General features: G+C 48.4%; 1 pseudogene across 1 annotated transcript in view; it reads left to right on the forward strand.

Moving 5' to 3' along the window:
• Window positions 1–19,933, forward strand: part of LOC144828359 (uncharacterized) — an 80,046-nt pseudogene that overhangs the window by 13,345 nt on the left and 46,768 nt on the right. The window lies entirely within an intron of this gene.

Genomic DNA, 19,933 nt, shown 5'->3' on the forward strand with positions numbered 1-19,933 from the left:
AATACTTGGTTCAAACTACACTGCAGGGGCGGATGTCATTCTTGGCTGACGGGGTTTGAATCTGCATGTGACCCTCAGCAGACGAGTGATGCTGATGAGGCATGCACTGAGCAGACCACCACAAATGGGTGATGAAACTTTTATCGATTTGACTGACCGCCACATAACTAAGTATCACTGCGGGGGAGATACTGTTAGGAAGTTCAGATTGACATATGTCAAACTTTCCAGAAGGCAGAGAAAAGGCCGAATGTGATGTGGGAGCTGTTTATCATTGGCAATTATAGAGCTTTCAAGGGGACAACTAGATAACCCGTGGGTGTGTTTAATCTGCTTCTAATTGAGCAAGGTCTGTGAGTTTTCACTGGAGAGGTGTAACAGTATGACCACAGACCAGTAAACCAGGGGAACGTGCAGCACTTGCTGACAAGTGGGAAGCAAACCAGGGCGTCGGAAGGGCAGGATAGTAGAGGCCTCTGTGACGGGAGCTCTTCACAGGCGGTCGAAGCTTTGGAGAATAGTCCAATGAATCCCCAGGTTGCAAGTCAGTGAATGAGGGAGGTTGCAGAGAGGCATGCTACACCTCACTTAGGTAAATTTGTTGCAACCGTGTGCCCAAAGGTCACTTGAATTGCTCCGGCACATACAATACATCAATACTACCGTTATTTATTTTACTTTTCAGTTTGGATCAGAATTGCCAGAGTGGTCCTTTGGAAGTAGTTTCAGGATCCGTGGATGGATGGATGGGCAGGCAGAAGAAGAATCCAGGCTAAAAATACATCCCAGTAGCCCAGATTACCTAAGACTCGTCTGGGCAAACAGCACCAAGTTGACTGGCATGCGCTATAATGGCAATAGTGAGACTATTGTTGATTCTCGCACTGTAGATCTGTCCAAGGTTTTACCTGGATTATACAACCATGGGGTCACTGTGACAGAGAATGGTTTTAAGTACCCAGCTGCTCACTAGATCTAAAGACGCATGACGTTACAACGCAGTTTTTACATCGCAACAACCATTACATAGCATGATTTTATAACGCATGCCATTACAACACATTTTTTAAAACTACCATTACAACGCATACCATTACAACACAAAATGGTTTTAGGGCAACAGTAGGGTAAGTGTTGATTAGTGTAGGGGTAAAAATTACTATTCCCACTCCGGTGAATGCAACAGTAGGGAAAGTGTTGGATAGTGAAGGGATAATAATTCCTACTCCCATCTACCTCAAAACCCATACCCACCCTTAAAACTTTCAAATCTCCATTACTAACTTTATAATGCGTTGTAATGGCATGCGTTGTAATGTTGTGCGTTGTAATAGCATGCATTGTAATAGCATGCGATGTAAAGGCAGTTGCGTTGTAACAGCAGTGCGTTGTAATGACTGCGTTGTAATGGATGTTTCCCGTTAAAGATAGGTGGAGACACCAGTGAGATCCCATTTGGGCTAACAGAAAGACCTCAGCATGGATTGCTTGCCGGGGAATGACCTTGGAGCTTGAGGTCCAGATGAGGCTGTGATTACAAGAGCACAGGCCACCAGGTGAGCAGACTTTAGGAGATTCCCCAGAGTTTGTTGCCACCCAGAGCCATTAATGTGCCAGTCTAGGCAGGGCAAATGTCCCTGTATTGCCATCTGAGCTACCTAGCTCTACGGATAGGGAGTCAGCCCTGCCAGCAGCAGACTATATAATGTACCTGGGAAGTCCAACAGAGTTCTAAATTATTCGGCGCTTGAGGTCACAGGGAAGCTTAATTAATGAAGGTTCAGCCAGCGTGTCCTATTCTGCATAAGATCTACCAGTTCTGCACTGCCACAAGGGACGTTGAAATGCATATCAGTTTCATAGGGAAGGTGAGTTGCTCTACAGTAAGCCTTCTAATTCAGAGCCTTGACCCAGGCAAAGATTGATAGTTCTCTGGGCGCACTGGAACTTTTTCATTCAACTGGGCCACAAGGTTCCTTTATCTGGACACCTACGGTAAAATCACTAATGAGTGGTTGTGCTCTCATTTTTACTGATCTGCTATAGGTGTACAAAATAAGCACTTTTGACTCTCATGTCTTACTTGCCAGATACATTGAAAGTCTACAAGACACACAAAAGCACCCCATATATCTTTGCAGGTGTTACTGCTACCTTTAGAGGATGCAGCGGTCGTTATAGTTGGGCACCTCAATTCTCCCAGTAGATAAAGTTTGGAGTAAGTTTACTCTGCGGGACCATGAAATAAGGTTCCTGGAAGCAATTCCATTGGCAAGCAGAATTCACCCAGTGTTTGCCAAGGCTTTGTTATGCATATTTTCAAGGGTTTTTATGCCCTAGAAGAGTGGTTTCTGAATATGGATTGAACTGCATTACCTAAAGGTTACGTGAAAGAGGCTTGTGTAGCTGACATGTTTTCTGCATCTTACCACCTCCAGGCCAACGGGCAGGTTGAGATGTTTAACAACATTCTCAAAAGTATGATGGGTCCTTACACACTTCCCTGCTAAATATCTCACTTCTCTCTCTCTCTTCAAGTTTATCGCTTTTCTTTTCTAGCTATGTTGAATTTGGGTCTTCTTGATCTCTTTGCTTAGAGGCTTCTTCACAGTGAATTCCTACGCAGTTCCTCTTGTCATACGCAGCCGGCCCTCCATGGTTGGTAGGTGATTTGCTGTGTAACGTCTGCATTGATAACCAACACCTGCACTTTCTATGCCTACCCTAAGCTATGCGGCCGGCCCTGCAAAGAGTTGTAGGCGATAAGCTGGTTTTCCTTTTGAAATAAAAACAGATTTAAATCAAAAAATTGTGATGGGTCCTTTTAACTGCTCATAAGGAGGAAATGGCATATCCTCCTGGCTTACCTAATTTTTGCATATTGGAACCTGCACAAAAGGGTCTGGGGTTTAGCTCGTTAGAGCTTCTGTATGGACACAGCCTGTGACATCTGTCAATGTCATCTGGATAAAAACACAGGCGTTCTGATTGACTATGTGTTAGTCTTCAGGCAAAAGATGACACAGCTGAAATAAAAGTAATCTTGACATGATTCAAGAACTTCTGAAGGAATGGTGCTATCAGAAATTGACACTGATTGCAGTTGATGTATTCTCGAGTCCTTGCGGAGTACCGGAAGGAGATGGGTGTGGGCTGACTGACTGTTTACAACCCTTGCCTCGTTTGTTCTTCTTTGGCAGGATCTGTCAAGCGTCCCTTTTAGTTGTTAGGTCTCGGCCTAGCATACACTGCATAGCAGTGTTGCGCAGCCGAGATTTAATGTTTTCCCTAGAGTGGGGCTTGAACCCGCCCCTCTTCTCCATTGGTTGACTTCCTAAACGGAGGCAGAGCCATTGGAGGAGAGGGGCGTCACTCCGTTCAAGCCCTGTCTTTTTGGGATAGAGGGGTGTGTTTTGGCTGTTCTTTTTCTCCCTGACGTCATCGGGAGAGAGCAGCCCCTCATCACGCTGCCTGCACGCCCAAGTCAGCTCTCTGATTGGTGTTCCTTATTAACCAATCAGAGGGCCGACTTGGGCGTGCAGGTATCGTGAGCAGACACATTGCGAAAATGGCGGCGGGAAGTCGAGAAGCTGCCGAGTCCTCCGGTGAGTGCTCTCTTTTCTTGCCTATCTTCCGTGATTGTGCCCGTGTTCTTGCCCCCCCCTCGCTGGTTGTGCTTGCTCTCCTGCCCCCCATCGTTGCTTGTGCTTGCTCTCCTTCCCCCCATCATTGCTTGTGCTTGCTCTCCTGCCCCCCCACGCTTCTTGTGCTTGCTCTGCTGCCCTCTCCTCGTTGGTTGTGGTTGCTCTCCTGCCCCCCCCCCCCTCGCTGGTTGTGCTTGCTCTCCTGCCCCCCCTCGCTTGTTGTGCTTGCTCTCCTGCCTCCCCCTCGCTTGTTGTGCTTGCTCTGCTGCAACCCCCCTCTCTGGTTGTGCTTGCTCTCTTGCCCCCCCCCCTCGTTGGTTGTGCTTGCTCTCCTGCCCCCCCTCGTTGGTTGTGCTTGCTCTCCTGACCCCCCCCCTCGCTGGTTGTGCTTGCTCTCTTGTCCCTCCCCCCTCGCTGGTTGTGCTTGCTCTCCTGCCCCCCTCGCTTGTTGTGCTTGCTCTCCTGCCCCCCCTCGCTGGTTGTGCTTGCTCTCCTGCCCCCCCCCGCTTGTTGTGCTTGCTCTCCTGCCCCCCTCGCTTGTTGTGCTTGCTCTCCTGCCCCCCCTCGCTTGTTGTGCTTGCTCTCCTGCCCCCCCTCGCTTGTTGTGCTTGCCCCCCTGCCCTCCTTGTTGTGCTTGCTCCCCTGCCCCCCCTCGCTGGTTGTGCTTGCCCTCCTGCCCCCCCCCTCGCTGGTTGTGCTTGCCCTCCTGCCCCGCTCGTTGGTTGTGCTTGCTCTCCTGCCCCCCCTCGTTGGTTGTGCTTGCTCTCCTGCCCCCCCTCACTGGTTGTGCCTACTCTCCTTCCCCCCTCGCTTGTTGTGCTTGCTCTCCTGCCCCCCCTTGTTGGTTGTGCTTGCTCTCCTGCCCCCCTCTCTGATTGTGCCTGCTCTCCTGCTCCCCCCCTTGCTGGTTGTGCTTGCTCTCCTGCTCCCCCCCTCGCTGGTTGTGCTTGCTCTCCTTCCCCCCCTCGCTGGTTGTGCTTGCTCTCCTGCCCCCCTCGCTTGTTGTGCTTGCCCTCCTGCCCCCCCGTTGGTTGTGCTTGCTCTCCTGTCCCCCGTTGGTTGTGCTTGCTCTCCTGCCCCCCGCTGGTTGTGTTTGCTCTCCTGCCCCCTGCTGGTTGTTCTTGCCCTCCTGCCCGATCCTCGCTTGTTGTGCTTGCTCTCCTGCCCCCCCGCTCGTTGGTTGTGTTTGCTCTCCTGCCCCCCCTCGCTGGTTATGCTTGCTCTCCTGCCCCCCCCTCGCTGGTTGTGCTTGCTTTCCTGCCCCACCCTCGTTGGTTGTGCTTGCTCTCCTGCCCCCCCCCCCCTGCTGGTTGTGCTTGCTCTCCTGCCCCCCGCTGGTTGTGCTTGCTCTCCTGCCCCCTACTCTCTTGTTGTGCTTGCTCTCCTGCCCCCCTCATTGGTTGTGCTTGCTCTCCTGCCACCCCCTCGCTGGTTATGCTTGCTCTCCTGCCCCCCTCGCTGGTTGTGCTTCCTCTCCTGCCCCCCCTCGCTGGTTGTGCTTGCTCTCCTGCCCCCCCCTCGCTGGTTGTTCTTGCTCTCCTGCCCCCCCAACCCCCTCGCTGGCTGTGCTTGCTCTCCTGCCCCCCCCCTCGCTGGTTGTGCTTGCTCTCCTGTCCCCCCCTAGTTGGTTGTGCTTGCTCTCCTGCCCCTCGTTCATTGTGCCTGCTCTCCTGCCCTGCTATCTGCATTGTAAATGACATTGGCATTTATTTATGTTTTAAAAACAAAAACATAAATAAAATAATGTCGTGAGCAATGCCAATAGCTCTAACTTCAAGAATGCCGAGACCATTGCATTGTAAATGCTTGTTGAAAGTTGTGTTTGGCTGCGTTGGGTTTGTTAGATAGGGAAAGGATGAGTTGGGTGTCACCTGTGTATGAAACCATGTTGAGTCCGTGGGTTCTGATGATGGGAGCAAGTGGAGCCATGTAGACTTTGAAGAGCGTTGGGCTGAGAGAGGACCCCTGGGGGACTCTTCATGTGGTTGGTGTAGTGTCCGAGAGGAACGGAGGGAGTCTGACCCACTGTGTTCTGACTGAGAGGAAAGAGTGGATCCAGTCGAGGGCCTTGTCCCGGATCCCTGCGTCGTGGAGTCTGCGTGTTAGGGTGCTGTGGGAAACTGTGCTTCACCACTGACCTCCAAGAATCCAGACGCACCTGCAGATGTCTTGAGAATCTATGGAAAAACAGCAAAACTACAGAATATCGGACCACCTACAAGAACACCATGATTGAATACTACCAACTCATCAGATCCACCAAAAGAACCATCATCCAGAATAAAATCCTCGCCAACTCCAGCAACTCAAAGGAATTCTTCAGCATCATTCAAGAATTCATCAAACCCACCAGCAAAGCCACAGACGTCAAACCCTCCGAGGACCTTTGCAACAAACCCGGCTCCTACTTACATCTGAAAGTCAAGTCCCTCTACGACAAATTCAACAAGCAGACACCGCAACCACTCCTTCCTCCAACGACGACAACCCGCCTACCATCTGTGCCTGGACCCCGGTCACCACCGAAGTCACGACCATGAAAAGCATCCACTTTGCAGCCCCCATAGAACCCTGCTCTCCGCACATCTTCCACAGTGCCGCCACCACCATAGCACCCGAGCTACAATGCACCATCAATGCCACCCTCCAATCCGGCACATTCCCAGAGGATTGGAAATGCGCAGAAGTCAAGCCCTTCCTCAAGAAGCCCATCGCAGACCAGACGGACCTCAAAAACTACCGACTCATCTCTCTCCTCCCCTTCGTGACCAAAGTCACTGAGAAGATCGCCAACGTCCAGCTAACGAACTTCATAGAAGAAACCCCCATGCTCGACCCTTCCCAATCCGGATTTGCAGTGATCACAGCATTGAGACCACCCTCCTCGCCACCAGAGACGACATCCGCACTCTCCTCGACCTAGGCCACTGCGGCCCTCATCTTACTAGATCTCTCTGCAGGCTTCAGCACCGTCTTCCACCGCACTCTCACTGACAGAATCACCAACACCGGCCTACATGGAACCACCCTCGACTGGCTCTGCTCCTTCCTCACCGGTAGAACCCAATGAATCGGACTCCCGCCCTTCCTCTCCAAACCCACATAGATCAACTATAGAGTACCCCAAGGATCATCACACAGCCCCAAGCTCTTTAACATCTACATGGCCCCCCTCGCTGCCATCTTTAGACAGCATGGACTCAGCATAGTATCCTACGCCGACGACACCCAGCTCATCCTCTCCCTCAGAAAGGATCCCCACACCACCAGACTCTGCTTCCAGGAAGGAATGAAAGACGCCGCATCCTGGATGAGCAGCGGCTGCCTAAAGCTCAACTAGGGGAAGACAGAAGCCCTCGTCCTTGGAACCACCCCATCTGCATGGGAGAACACCTGGTGGCCCACTGCGCTCGCAACCCCCCCACTCCCATGGACCACGCACGAAACCGTGGCGTCCTACTCAACGACTCTCCCCATGACCCAACAGATCAACAGTGTCACCTCCGCCTGCTTCAACACCCTCTGCATTCTTCGCAAGACCTTCAAATGGATTCCCAATGAATTCAGAAAGAACATCACCCACGCACTCATAACAAGTAGACTGCACTGCGGAAATGCCCTCTGCGCCGGAAGATACAAATCCCTGCTCCGCAAACTTCAGACCATCCAGAACACCGTGGCCAGACTTGCCCTCAACATCCCACGATATGAACACATCACCCAACACCTGAGAGTTGTCCACTGGCTCCCCGTCGAGAAGAGAGTAACCTTCAAGCTACTTACCCACACCTACAAATCCATCCACAACACTGTACCCCAATACCTAAACTAAAGTGTCTCCTTCCACGTACCCAAGAGAAACCTCCGCTCCGCCGACCATGCACTTGCTGAAACCCTGCGCATCCGCGGAGCCAGAGCTGGTGGAAGTGCCTTCTCCTACTATGCGGCAAAGACCTTCAGGAAGAGCCTCAAGGCCTGTCTCTTCGGCTGACTCGGAGCTACGTCCGCCTCCCCCCACCCCCATCGCCTTGAGAACCTCACGGGTAGGCAGTGCCCTTCAGAATTCCCTGATTGATTGCAACTGCTTGTGTAGTTTGAAAAAGATCATCCAGACACGGTACACGAATCTGGAGAAGAAGATAATTCTGATGAAAACAATGCTGAGAACGGGCGTGAGTCAGTCCCCTCGGAAACAACTTGGGTACCCTTGGACGAGTACCACCAGCTAGAAAAGTTGGCCAAGAAGCTGAGCTTAGAAGCCCGATTCGTGGACATAATAAGAAAAGGAAAAGAGATAGGCCTAGGACCTAACTCTAGTGGCAGTATACAAGTAAATAGGGAGAGGGAAGGGTATAATGACTCTTAACTGCCCAAAGGGACTGTCCCTAACTACACAGAGGGTGATGATATGACCAGATGGTTCACTGCATTTGAGACGGCCTGCCTAGGTAGAAAAAATAGCCAGAAAATATTGGGCTCTTCCCTTGTGGGAGCTATTCTGATGGAAAAGCAGAGATAGACTCTTGATATTACCTGAAAAAGATGCTGAGTCTTATGACCTCATGAAGGGTACCCAGATTGAGTGCTTTGGCTCACCACTGAGGAGTATAGGATAAGGTTCTAGGAGACTCGCAAAACAGTTAGTCCTGGATCAACGTTGTCAACTTTTCAGTGAAAACACTAACAGGTAACAATGTGAATGACTAGTGGTCAATGGGCGACTGTCCGAGGAGTTCCCCTTGGGGCGTGGCACTAGGCACGTGTTCCCCTTGTCACCGCTTCTATTCGCTTTGGTGCTCGAGCCGCTAGCGGCATGGATCAGGTGGGACCTCTCAGTATGGGGATTGCATTGGACGGAGAGGTGGGAAGACCGAATACCCCTCTATGTGGATGACGGCTTCCTGTTTATGGCTACCCCCGAATGTTCATTATCTGCCTACTAGACATCTGCGAATCATACGGCAGAGTGTCAGGCTACACCATTAACTGGACAAAGTCTGTGCTATCATACATATTTAAGGGTCCCCCCCCCCACTTCTCCCTCCAGGAGTTGAGATATCACTTGCAAAGGAGGGATTTAAATATCTCGGAATATACATCACGCCACACCCTACAGAATTTTACGAACACAATCTTCTGCTGCCACTGAGGAGACTCCGCAGCAATGTGAAATGGTGGCACTCTCTGCCACTGACACTACTAGGGAGAGCAGTCCTGTTCAAGATGTTGGCCCTGCCCAGATTTTTATACGCACTGCAGAGCACCCCAACACCGGTCCCAAACTCTTATTTCAGGTCGAGTGAGGCGGAGGTGGGACACCTCCTTTGGGAACGAAAGCCTCCACGGATAGCGCGACGTAAACTTATACGGAGTTGGTATGACGGGGGCAGCCCTTCCTAATGTCAAATTCTATTACTGGGCCTCACAGCTCATAGTGATTAATCAATGGCTTCACGCCGCACAAGATGAACCTGCATTACGTATGGACAGGCATACCCTCAGAACGGATGGTATTATGGGGGCACTGTATGACAAAAAACAGAAACAGGGATTGATGGGTCCAACAGCACACACTATACATGTTTGGATGGTGGCGCAGCGCACACTAGGATGGGAGGGAGTGCTCACAAAACTTACTCCACTCTGGAACTCTCCCAAGTTGGGTACAGTGCGCACCAGTAAAGGATTCTCTTGGTGGGACCAGATAGGCATATCCACGATAGGGGACCTGTGGAAAAAAGGGGAGGTGGTGACGTTTGCACAGATGCAGGTAACATATCAAATGGCAGGGACTGAGTATTTTAGATATGTCCAAATAAAACATGCACTCTAAAGCCCCGGCCCCGGGAACCGACCTCCCTGATGCCTCTCCACTACAGGACCGATTATTGACGGATCACCTCACCAAAAAGGCGACATCCAAAACATATCGCAAACTGATCAACAACCAGACTGACCCCACCCAGGATCTCAGGGAGAAATGGCAAGTTGAAATAGGCGATATGGACGAGCAGGACTGGCAGGAAGCCCTCGCCTCCCCTCGGGAGGTAGCAATCCCATCCAAGCTAAAGCTAGTGCAACTTAAAATATTGCATAGAACGTATTATACCAGGACCAAGCTATACAAGATAGGACGGGCTGAATCACCGCAGCTTCCCAAACTTTTCATGTTGGTGACACACCTTTTTGTGGAAAAAATTTCAGGGACACGGTAACGCGAGCAAGCGCAGCGAGCGAGCCCGAACTACCTAAGGGGGGTGGTTTGCTTGGTTAAATTGATGCACCGGCGGCACAAGGGACATGTAAATAGGCTTCTAACTGTTTAACACACAACCCCACACACACACAACCCCCTACACCCCCACACCCCCACACACACCCACACACACAACCCCCACACACAAAAACCCCCACACACACAACCCCACACACACACACAACCCCCCACACACATAACCCCACACACACACACACAACCCCACACACACACACACACACACACACAACCCCACACACACAACCACACATACACAACCACACATACACACAACCCCCCCCCACACACACACACAATATCCCACCCACACACAACCCCACATTCTTTTTTTTTTTTTACAACAGAAAGACAATACAACAGATAACACAAACCCCGTCCCTCCCTCCCCGGTCGAGCAGATCAGAAAAAACAAGCAAAAAAAAGAAAAAATAAATAAATTGCCCACTTGAAAGCCATTGAGAGCTATACAAAACAATACTGAAAAGGAAACTTTACAAGTTAAGTTGATGCATTAACATTCAATTTCGTTAAATTGCAGAGTTGAATTGCGGTTTAAGCAAAACAAACTGGTTACTAATATGTATATCATTGCATTTTAGACCATTCTATTAGGGGAGACCAGATTTTTTGTCCTTTAATCTGACTCTTCCTGCCTTTGTTTTTATATATCGCCATCTCTAAATTAAAAATAGCTAACAATCTTGCAAACCATTGTTGATATGATGGGGCTATAGGATCTAACCAAGCCGAGGCTATGCATATTCTCATTACGGCCATCGAGATAAAAATCAATTCGTGACCGGCTTTGTGGTTAGCAGGGTTTGTAACCCCCAGAACTACAGTTTCATCTGATAAATTAATCGTTATCCCAAGGATCAATGTCAAAAAACGTACAATATTTGTTTTAAGAGGAGTTAAAACGGGACAGGAAGAAAATATATGTATACAGTCCGCATTTTGTAGATTGCATCGAAAACAACATGTACCTCTCCCACTACCCCATTTGGATATTTTGTCCGGGGTATAATACATAAAAAACATATTTTATAAAATTGGGTTTGAAGTTTAGTAGACATGAGGAGACAACCCCACATTCTAATGTATTTTTTTTTCTATAGCGCGAACTCGACTCGAAGGTGTCAGAGCGCTTTACACGAGCACCAGTTGCGTTACATTCATTTTAGGCACCAGGAGATTAGGTGATTTGCCCAAAATCACAGAATCCCCTCTCACCAACAATGGTGTCATGATCTGGACAGTGCTATGATGGCTGAGAAATCAGTATTCATTAACAGAGGTTGTCCACAAAAATGGAAGAGGATGTGGGGCAGATGGAACGAATTTCGTGGGAACATATGCGCTCCTCAGCCGTAAGTCTCAGAACCAGATCTGAGCGACTGAAACTGCGATGGAAGGGCACTGGGGAATGACTTATAATGCTTCGTTGTTAAGTGGGTTGAGAACTTTGGCTGAGCGCTTTTGTCTATTTGTAACGTTTTCTAGGGCCAAAAGACTGATAATAGCTGAACTTTTTGGTATCGTCATGCACTTTATTGTAATCGGCTGTGATATAATGTTAACTTAAATAAAAACATATTTTAAAAAAAACAACAATGTGAATGACTATGAAGGGCTTTACATTTAATCACGAAAGAGCATATCTTAAGTAATTGCTACAATGAGAAGTTACTGCAGCATCTGGTAGATGTAGGTTTACTTTCTCCTTTACAGTGGGAACGAAGGCAAAGCACTGGGTCAAAACCAGGGTGATCAGAGTTACCACTGGTGGGGTAACTAAAATATAGAAGGCAAAAGTGTCTTTCTCCCCCAAAACCTTTTCAGGAGGTTGAAGCAAGAGACTCTTCGCAGCTCAACAGTTGGTACCAGGGTAAGAACTGGAATCCCAAGAAAGCTTGGTGCCAGGACTGTAGGTCCTTAGGACACTGAACTAGTGACCCGTCTGTAAAAACAAGAAACCAATCCTCTGGTTCACCTGCAGTACCTGCATTTGCCAATCTCCAGACGGGATCTCAGGAGAGCACTGGCTAGGCCAGAGAGCTTGATGAAGCAACTTTAGTAGGGGAGGTGGATTTAGCCACTCTGGCTGAGTATGGCCCCCTAACATGCAATGAGCAGCATCCTATTGTTAATGGGGTTAGGGTGGGAGGGTTGAGAGACACTTGTGCCAGCGTCACCATGGTGACCCAGAATCTAGTGACACCCCTATCAGTACATGCCTGGAAGCTCCTATCCAATCACCAGCGCTGACAATGTGACTACAAACCATCCCATGGCGATGGTGTCCTTTGACTGGGGGGAAGAGGTACTGGTAAGAAAGAGGTAGCAGTCTCTCCGACACTCCTATTTGAATGTTTGCTTGGTAACAATTTTGAGACCTCACCCTGGGCTGAGGCAGAACTAAGGATCCATGCCGAAGTCTTTGGATCACGCACTGGGTGTGTGCAAAAACCCGAGCACAGTGCTGAGTTCAGAACAAAAAAGAGATGTTGGAGCCTATGGAAGGTGCTCAAATCCCCAACAGAAAAGTCACAATGTCTGGTGAAACAGCCCCAAAACAGACTCCCAACCTCTCTGCAGGAGATGGAGCCTTATCAGGCGGAGTTCTTGGGTCAAGGGGGACCTTCTAGGTAAGATCTGTGCCAGGGGCAGAGAACCTGTCCCACTCTTGAAAGCCTGCAACAGCAAGCTGCTGCACAGGAAAGTGCTGATATTAATGGTTCCCACAAAACCTATTGGGAGGATGGAATCCTTTACACCGAGGCCAGAAACCTAAAACCCAGTTCCATTTGGCGAGTGGATAGGCCTCATGTGTTTAGAGACTTCCTCCTAACATTGGCCCTCAATATCCCACTGGCTGGATACCTTGACCAGACCAAAACGTAGAGCAGGCTTGACGGCCACTTCTACTGCCCATTGATATACCAGAAGGTGAAGGAGTTCTGCAACTCCTGCCTCACCTGTCAACCCAGTGGCAAGGCAGGTGGGCACTCAAAGCTCCCCTTAATTCCACTTCCAGAAGTTTGGGTTCGCGGGGCCCTCCAACAGCATCAGGAAATAGTTATATCCTGGTGGTAATGGATCATGTCACCAGATATCCTGAGGCTATACCCCTTAAGACTACCACTGCCCCCTTGGTATTTTTACCGGAGTGGGCTTCCCTAAGGAGGTAGTATACGACAAAAGTACCATCTTTATGTCTGGTGACCTGAAACACATGTGAAGGGAGTATGGAGTGACCTACCGGTTCACTATCCTTACCATCCCCAGTGTAATGGCCTTGTTAAACGATTAAACTAGACTTTGAAATGTATGATTAAACAGCGCCCTGAAACCACCGGAGATGGGATGTTCTGCTACCATGCCTGCTTTTGCCTACAGGACTGTGTCACAGAAGGAAGGGGTGTTTTCCCCATTCAAGGTTTTGTTTGGTCATCCTGTTAGGGGGCCATTGTAGCTCGTAAAGGAGGGATGGCGGCGTCCTCTCATCCAGCCCAAACAGGACATAGTGGACTATGTGCTGAGCCTTGAGCTCTCGGATGGAGGAGTACTTGGAAAAAGCAAACAAAAACCGTGAGGCCAACAAAGAGCCCCGGAAGCTTTGGTATAACCAAAAGGCTGCTGTGGTCGAGTTCGAACCAGGGCAGAAGGTATGAGTGTTGGGGCCTATGGCTCCTAGGGCTCTCCAAGATAAGTGGGGTGGGCCCTATCCCATCCTAGAGAGAATAAGGAAGGTCACCTATGTAGTTGACTTTAGCAGTTGCAGGAACCCCAAGAGGTTCATCCATGTGAACTGCCTTACACCCTATTACAACAGGGCAAATGTGACCTTGCTCATGGTTACAGATGAGGACCAGGAAGCAGAAAGTGAACCTCTCCCAGACCTCATGTCCAACATCCCAAAAGAAGGGCCAGTCAAAGGAGGGGTCTTGTTAGACGCCCTCACTGCCCAATGGCAGACTGATTGCAGGTAAGTCTTCAATCAGTTTGCTGAGCTGATCTCCTTGACCCCCTGGTCAGACTAGCTGGCGTACACACGACGTAAACACTGGCGAAAGCCTTCCTTTCAAACACTAAATGTACAGGCAGTCTGATCACGTCAAGGAGAGCATCAAAGCTGAAGAAAGCAAGATACTGAAATTGGAAGTCATAGAGCCACCTGAGAGCCCCTGAGCCAGCCCAGTCGTCTTAGTCCCCAAGCATCATACCCAGGGTGGTAAAAAAGAGATGGGGTTCTACGTGGACTATAGGGGTCTCAATGCTGTGACCAGAGCCGATGCTCACCCAATTCCTAGGACTGAAGAGTTAATTGTTAGGTTGGGAGCGGCCAACTATCTGAGTACCTTTGATCTCACATCAGGGTTCTGTCAGATAGGGTTGACTCCAGGAGCCAAAAAAACCTGTATTTTCGACCTGTATTATCAGTTCACTGCGATGCCCTTTTGTTGAAAGTCAAACTGTGTGCCCGGTGCACCCCCATGTTTTGCTGACTGGTTCTGGTGGAAACTGACCCTGACTGTCCCTGTTACCATAGCCCAGGCCAGTATTGTGTGAAAACACTGTGAAAAAACACCCATACATAAAGGTAAGGTATTCCTATAATTGACTTACCCTATAGGTCCCTAGTAGATAACAGGGCAGGGTGAATTAAAACTACCTTTAAGTCGTCCCTAGTATATAATAGGGCATGGCAGTTTGGAGGCCAGCAGCCCTTGTTGCACTTGCATGGGTGCACTGCTGAAAGCCTGAAGTCAGTTGAAAAGCAGCCCTGTGTTGCAGCACTGCTTTTTAAATGTACATTTTGCCCAAACTCTAATTTGGTACCAATGTCAAGTAAAATGTGATAATCTACAATATTTTGGCATATCATGTTCCCCCAGGGTCTCCCCTAGGTGTCCCAGGGGCGGAGGGTCAGGTAATTATAAGGAGGACCTTTATAAAAGATTTTTCTATGTCCTGGGGATAGAGAAATTGCACATTTCATGTTCCCCATTGTAGTTTATGAACTCATAACTATCGTTAGGGATTAAATCAAAACACCATTCAAGGACTTAGGAGACTTTTATTGATACATCCAACAATGTGCCATTGTTTATTTTTATCCTAGTCTACAGAAAAAAGTTATAAGATTTCCTTGTCTGTAAGCTAAAATTCATTCTTCCTACCCTTCTCCCTGATTGGTCAGTGTTAATAGGATTAGGCATGCTGCTTTGATGAAATTATAAGTGGTTCACCCGCATAGAGGCTTATGTTAGAGAGAGCTCTGCTGCCCCGGAATCCCAGATCAGGGGGAGGGGTTGTAAAGCATGGATCTTCAAAAGGGACTAGGACAGGCAGGAAAGCCCAGCCCCATCTCCCCATCAGCCTCTCTGACCTAGGCAGGTGGCAGGGTTAAGACCAGAATTTGCAGATGTTAGGGGGAGGAGAGTTATGGAAATGAGCCATACTGATGGTTTGTTTAAGTAGTTCTTGCTCCTCTGCTGAGATTTCAGCCATATTGCATTTTGGAGGAATAGTGAATTCCTAGAGAAGATTATGCCACACCTTGGAGGAAGTGATCATCCTCTGGGGTGTTGCTGTGCACATCATTGGACAGGAGTGCTCTCTTGCTTGACCCCAGAGAACACTGAATAAATATGTGAGATGTGCTGTACCTCTTAGATCTTCTGCTTGAAACTTAGAGAGGGAGGGACAATGCTTTAAATGTGCCCTGCACTCTGACTGACTACGCCTCCTGCACAGCCTGGAACTACAGCCCTAAAGGACTCTAGAGTGGAGTCCCTGCAAGCCACAGGTTAACAGAGCTCATCTGGATCTTCACTACCAAGATTCTCCAGCCTGGAGCATGCCCAGTGGATATTTTATTGTTTGTCCAGATAGATTGTGAGAACTGAAGTCCCAAATTTTCAAGGACCATCTTGGAGAATCCAGACCCTTGGATTGTGTTTTGGACACTTTGTACCCCCAGAGGTTTGGAGATGTTTGGGGCAACTTTGGGAAAAAGCTCTATAGGGGGACAGACGCAACCGGGACTGCCAAGCGGCCACTCTCAACTGTGTGCGGCCTGCCCTACTGATTTGTCCCGCTGAAAAACTCTGAAGGTGTGACTTTCAGAGTTTGACCGGGTGCTCACAAAAACTGAAGCTGGCGAACCCTCTCCGAATCCGGACTGGTGAGGAGCATTGAGGGACCCCGTCAGAAAAAGCACCAGAAATGTTTCTAAGTCCAAAGGTATAATTTTGACTGGGGCCTCCCGCTTGGTGTAGCCATGCAGGGCTCCATCGCGGTGGGCCTGCAACTTTGACTTTGGACCGGTCAAACATGACCAGATGGCCCAAAGTGACATTGTGTTTCTATGAGCTATAAAGTGTTTATTCTTTAAAAATTGGTATCTCTGGTTCTCTACATTGGATTTATGTCGTTTTGGTGTCATTTCAAAGATTAAAATAGTTCCTATGTTTATAAATTGGTATGGGATTTTTATTGTGTGCTGTCTTAATTATTTACTGAATTGGTGTTTTTTAAATACTTAACATACCTGTCTCCTAAGTGAAGCCTACCTGCTCACAGCCAAACTATCCAGCATAGGAATAATTTATTGAGACCTATTCTGAGCCCTATATTGTGTCGGTGTCCTTATTGCCAGTGGTAGTTGCTCATTTACCACTAGTAATAGCCCATTTATCAACATTTGGGGCCAGGTGTAGGTCGCCCAATACCGGTCGGTAACGGCCGAAATTACCGAATTTTGGCCGTTACCGACCGGTATTAGGCTACTGAGATGTAGGTGGCCTACATTGCAAATTCGGTAATATACCGATTCGGTATTTTAAGGAATCGGTAAATTACTGATTCCTTAAAATACCGAATCTGTAAATTACCGAATTTGCAATGTAGGGAGCACTCAAATTAGTGCTTTTCCCATTTTAGGATTCGTTATTTACCACCAACTATAAGTTGGTGGTAAATATAGAATAGCTTAGAAAATGCAAATCTGTGCATTTTCAACTGTGCCATCTGGCAGACATACATGCCCTTAGGGCATATATGTGTGCCACATCTGCACACAAGCATGATTCAGCGGTGCAACAGGGTGTCAAAGTGACACCCTGGCACCCTTGAATGTTTTCCCCATTTTACCGAATTGATATTTACCGTTTCTGTATTTGCCATTCATTCCAATGGGCCTCCAGGCCCATAGGAATTACTGGCAATTACCGAATTGGTAAATACAGATTCGGTAATACTTACCGAATATTTACCTACATTGCATTTACCGATTCTAAAATACCGAATTGGTAAAATTTGGCATTTTAGATTCGGTAAATTTCAATTACCTACATCTAGCCCTGCAGCAGTGTGGATGAGGACTTGTGTTTAAAGGTACACCTTTCAATGTAGTGAATTTCGATTTAAAAAATCCTCTATATTGCCTTAGAACAAAACATTAGAGTTTTGATTTTTTTGAATTTGGACTAACCTGATTTATAATTTATTGTTTTGATTTTTCCAAAATTTGAACATGGAGCTAGACCTGGCTAAACTTATCAAACTCCCAGTGGTTCACCTTAGGGTTCCGTATAAGGAGAGGGGGGCTACCTGCTACTGATAGGATTAGAAAGCCAGAGTTTGTAGAGACCCTGCTGATCTTGGCAGTGACTCATCTAGGTGAGATCACCTCTGAAGCAGAGGATGTTCCCAGGAGTAGGGTGAAGATGATAATTCCTCGATTGCTTCGAGCACCCAATTGGTGGGAGGACAGCTGGGTCCCCCAGACAGGGACCCCTGATGTCTTTAAGAGAAAGGAAGCTAGCCCTAGAAGAGAAGAAATATGATTTAGCTAGGGAGCAGTGGTAGGAGAAGAAATCAGGAAGAGATGGTGGCAGTGAAAATGATGAAGAGACTGAAATGTCCAGGAGTGGTGGCTTTGACCACAAGCTTCCCAAGGGTCTAGTGCCCAGGTACACAGAGGGGGATGACATTGATAAATGGCTGACTGCATTTGAGAGTGCCCTTGAGATGTAGGGGACCCCCCCATGTATCAGGCTTCAATCTTGTTGGAATTTATTCCAGTAGCTGGGAGATATAGGCTCCTCAACCTGCAGGGGGAAAAGGCAATTCTACTCTCACATGAGGCAGTGCTTAGTCAAGGAGTTTGGTCTGACTCCAGAGCAGTACAGGGTGAACTTCAGAGACACCCAGAAAGTGAGCACACAGTCCTTGGTGAACTTTTCAGACATTTCAGTGAAAGCACTAGAAGGCTGGATTGTTGGTAACAATGTGAACATATATGAGGGATTGTATACTTTGTTGTTGAGAGTACACATTTGGACTCCTTGTGCTGAAGAGACAATACACCAGTACCCAGTGGGCTCTATGACAGACACATAGAGAGCTGGGGGAAGCAGCTTATGAGTGGGTAGAACCTGGGTTCTCAAAAAGCACCCCGGGGGTGACCAGAAGAAAGGAGGACAGGTCACTCCTCAGGGTAAAGAATGTCAAAAACTAAAGGAGTCCTCCAATGACCCACAAAAACCTGAACAAGTAAGGGGACCTGAGCAAACCCATATTCAAGGGGGAGTGTATCAGGGGAAAGAATGGTAGGTTATTTGATCCCCTAAAGGTGGGTAAGTGCTTTTAATGTAATCAACCGGGGCATAAAAAGGGAGGGGCTGGCTGCACAAAAAAGCCCCCCACTAGTGGGTCGTCCCCCGGTATGGGGGTGGATAGTGCCCCAGAGAGGGGCAGGGAAATGGCAGAGGCAACCTTAGTGTCCCTGGGTGGGGTGAATATTGTAACCCTGGCTGCCTTTCCTCCAAACATGGATAAGTACAGGCAGACGTCTAAAAGTTAATGAGATTAAGGTTGAGGCTCTAAGAGACAAAGGGGCTAGTGTGACTATGGTCGTGGAGAAGCTGGTGCCTCGGAGAGGTTGCTACCTGGCGAGTTTCACCAGGTGACCAATGCAGACAGCACTAGCAAACTCCACTCTATAGCTGTGGTGGATTTGCAATGGGGAGGTGTGACAGGCCTTATGAAGCTAGCTGTGTCTTCTTTACTCCTAATCCAGTGTTTACTGTGCAATGATCTCAAAGCATCTGAGTGGTCAGAGGTAGAGAGAGGGCTCCATATGAGAATATTGTATGTGCTGTGACTAGGCCACAGACTATCCAGAAGGGAAATCTGGGATCCTTAGACCGTGGAACAATGGACCAAGCATCCCAGGATAAGGGTACTGGTTCTGGTGAGCTAGCCCAGGGAACTCCATAGGCGCAGGAGGAATATAACCCTGTTGGGGAGGATCTGACCTCTGAGGAAGGGATTCCATCCCTGCCAGATCTGTCATACTTGCCAGAAGTAACTGGAGCCTATGGACCCTCCAGAGAGGAGAGTTGTCATGGACAGAAAGACTGTCCCAACCTTGAACGCTTGAGGCGGATTGCCTCTAAGCAAGAGGAGTGGGATTTCACCAAATATACTGGGAAGATGGACTGCTTTATACTGAGTCCAGAAACCTCAAGGAAGGGGCCACCAGAAGGTTGATGGTGCCCCAGAAGTACAACGAGTTCATTCTGGCCATGGGACATGATATCCCCTTTGCAGGACATTTGGGACAGACTAAGACATAGAACCAGGTGCTGAACCATTTCTACTGGCCCCATATGCTTGAGGGAGTAAAGGAGTTCTGTAGCTCCTGTGTCACCTGTCAGGCCAGTGGTAAGGAAGGGGGCAAGACCAATGCTTACTCGATATCACGGGCAGTGGTTAGGACTCCCTGTGAGAGGGTGTGGATTGACATTGTTTTTTGAAGAAATATGTTTTTATTTTTTTGATAGAACAACAAAATTCTCAGCAGGTGCATCTAGATTATTGTTCATGGATTAAAAGAAGTTAAATTTACAATTAGCAAGGATACAGAGTTTGCGCCATTATGCTCCTTCTTCACGGACCCTGTAATATCTTCTACCCCTTGTGTTAGGTATCACTCGGGTCC

Source organism: Lissotriton helveticus, chromosome 4_1, assembly GCF_964261635.1.
Source record: "Lissotriton helveticus chromosome 4_1, aLisHel1.1, whole genome shotgun sequence".
Lineage (NCBI taxonomy): Eukaryota > Metazoa > Chordata > Amphibia > Caudata > Salamandridae > Lissotriton > Lissotriton helveticus.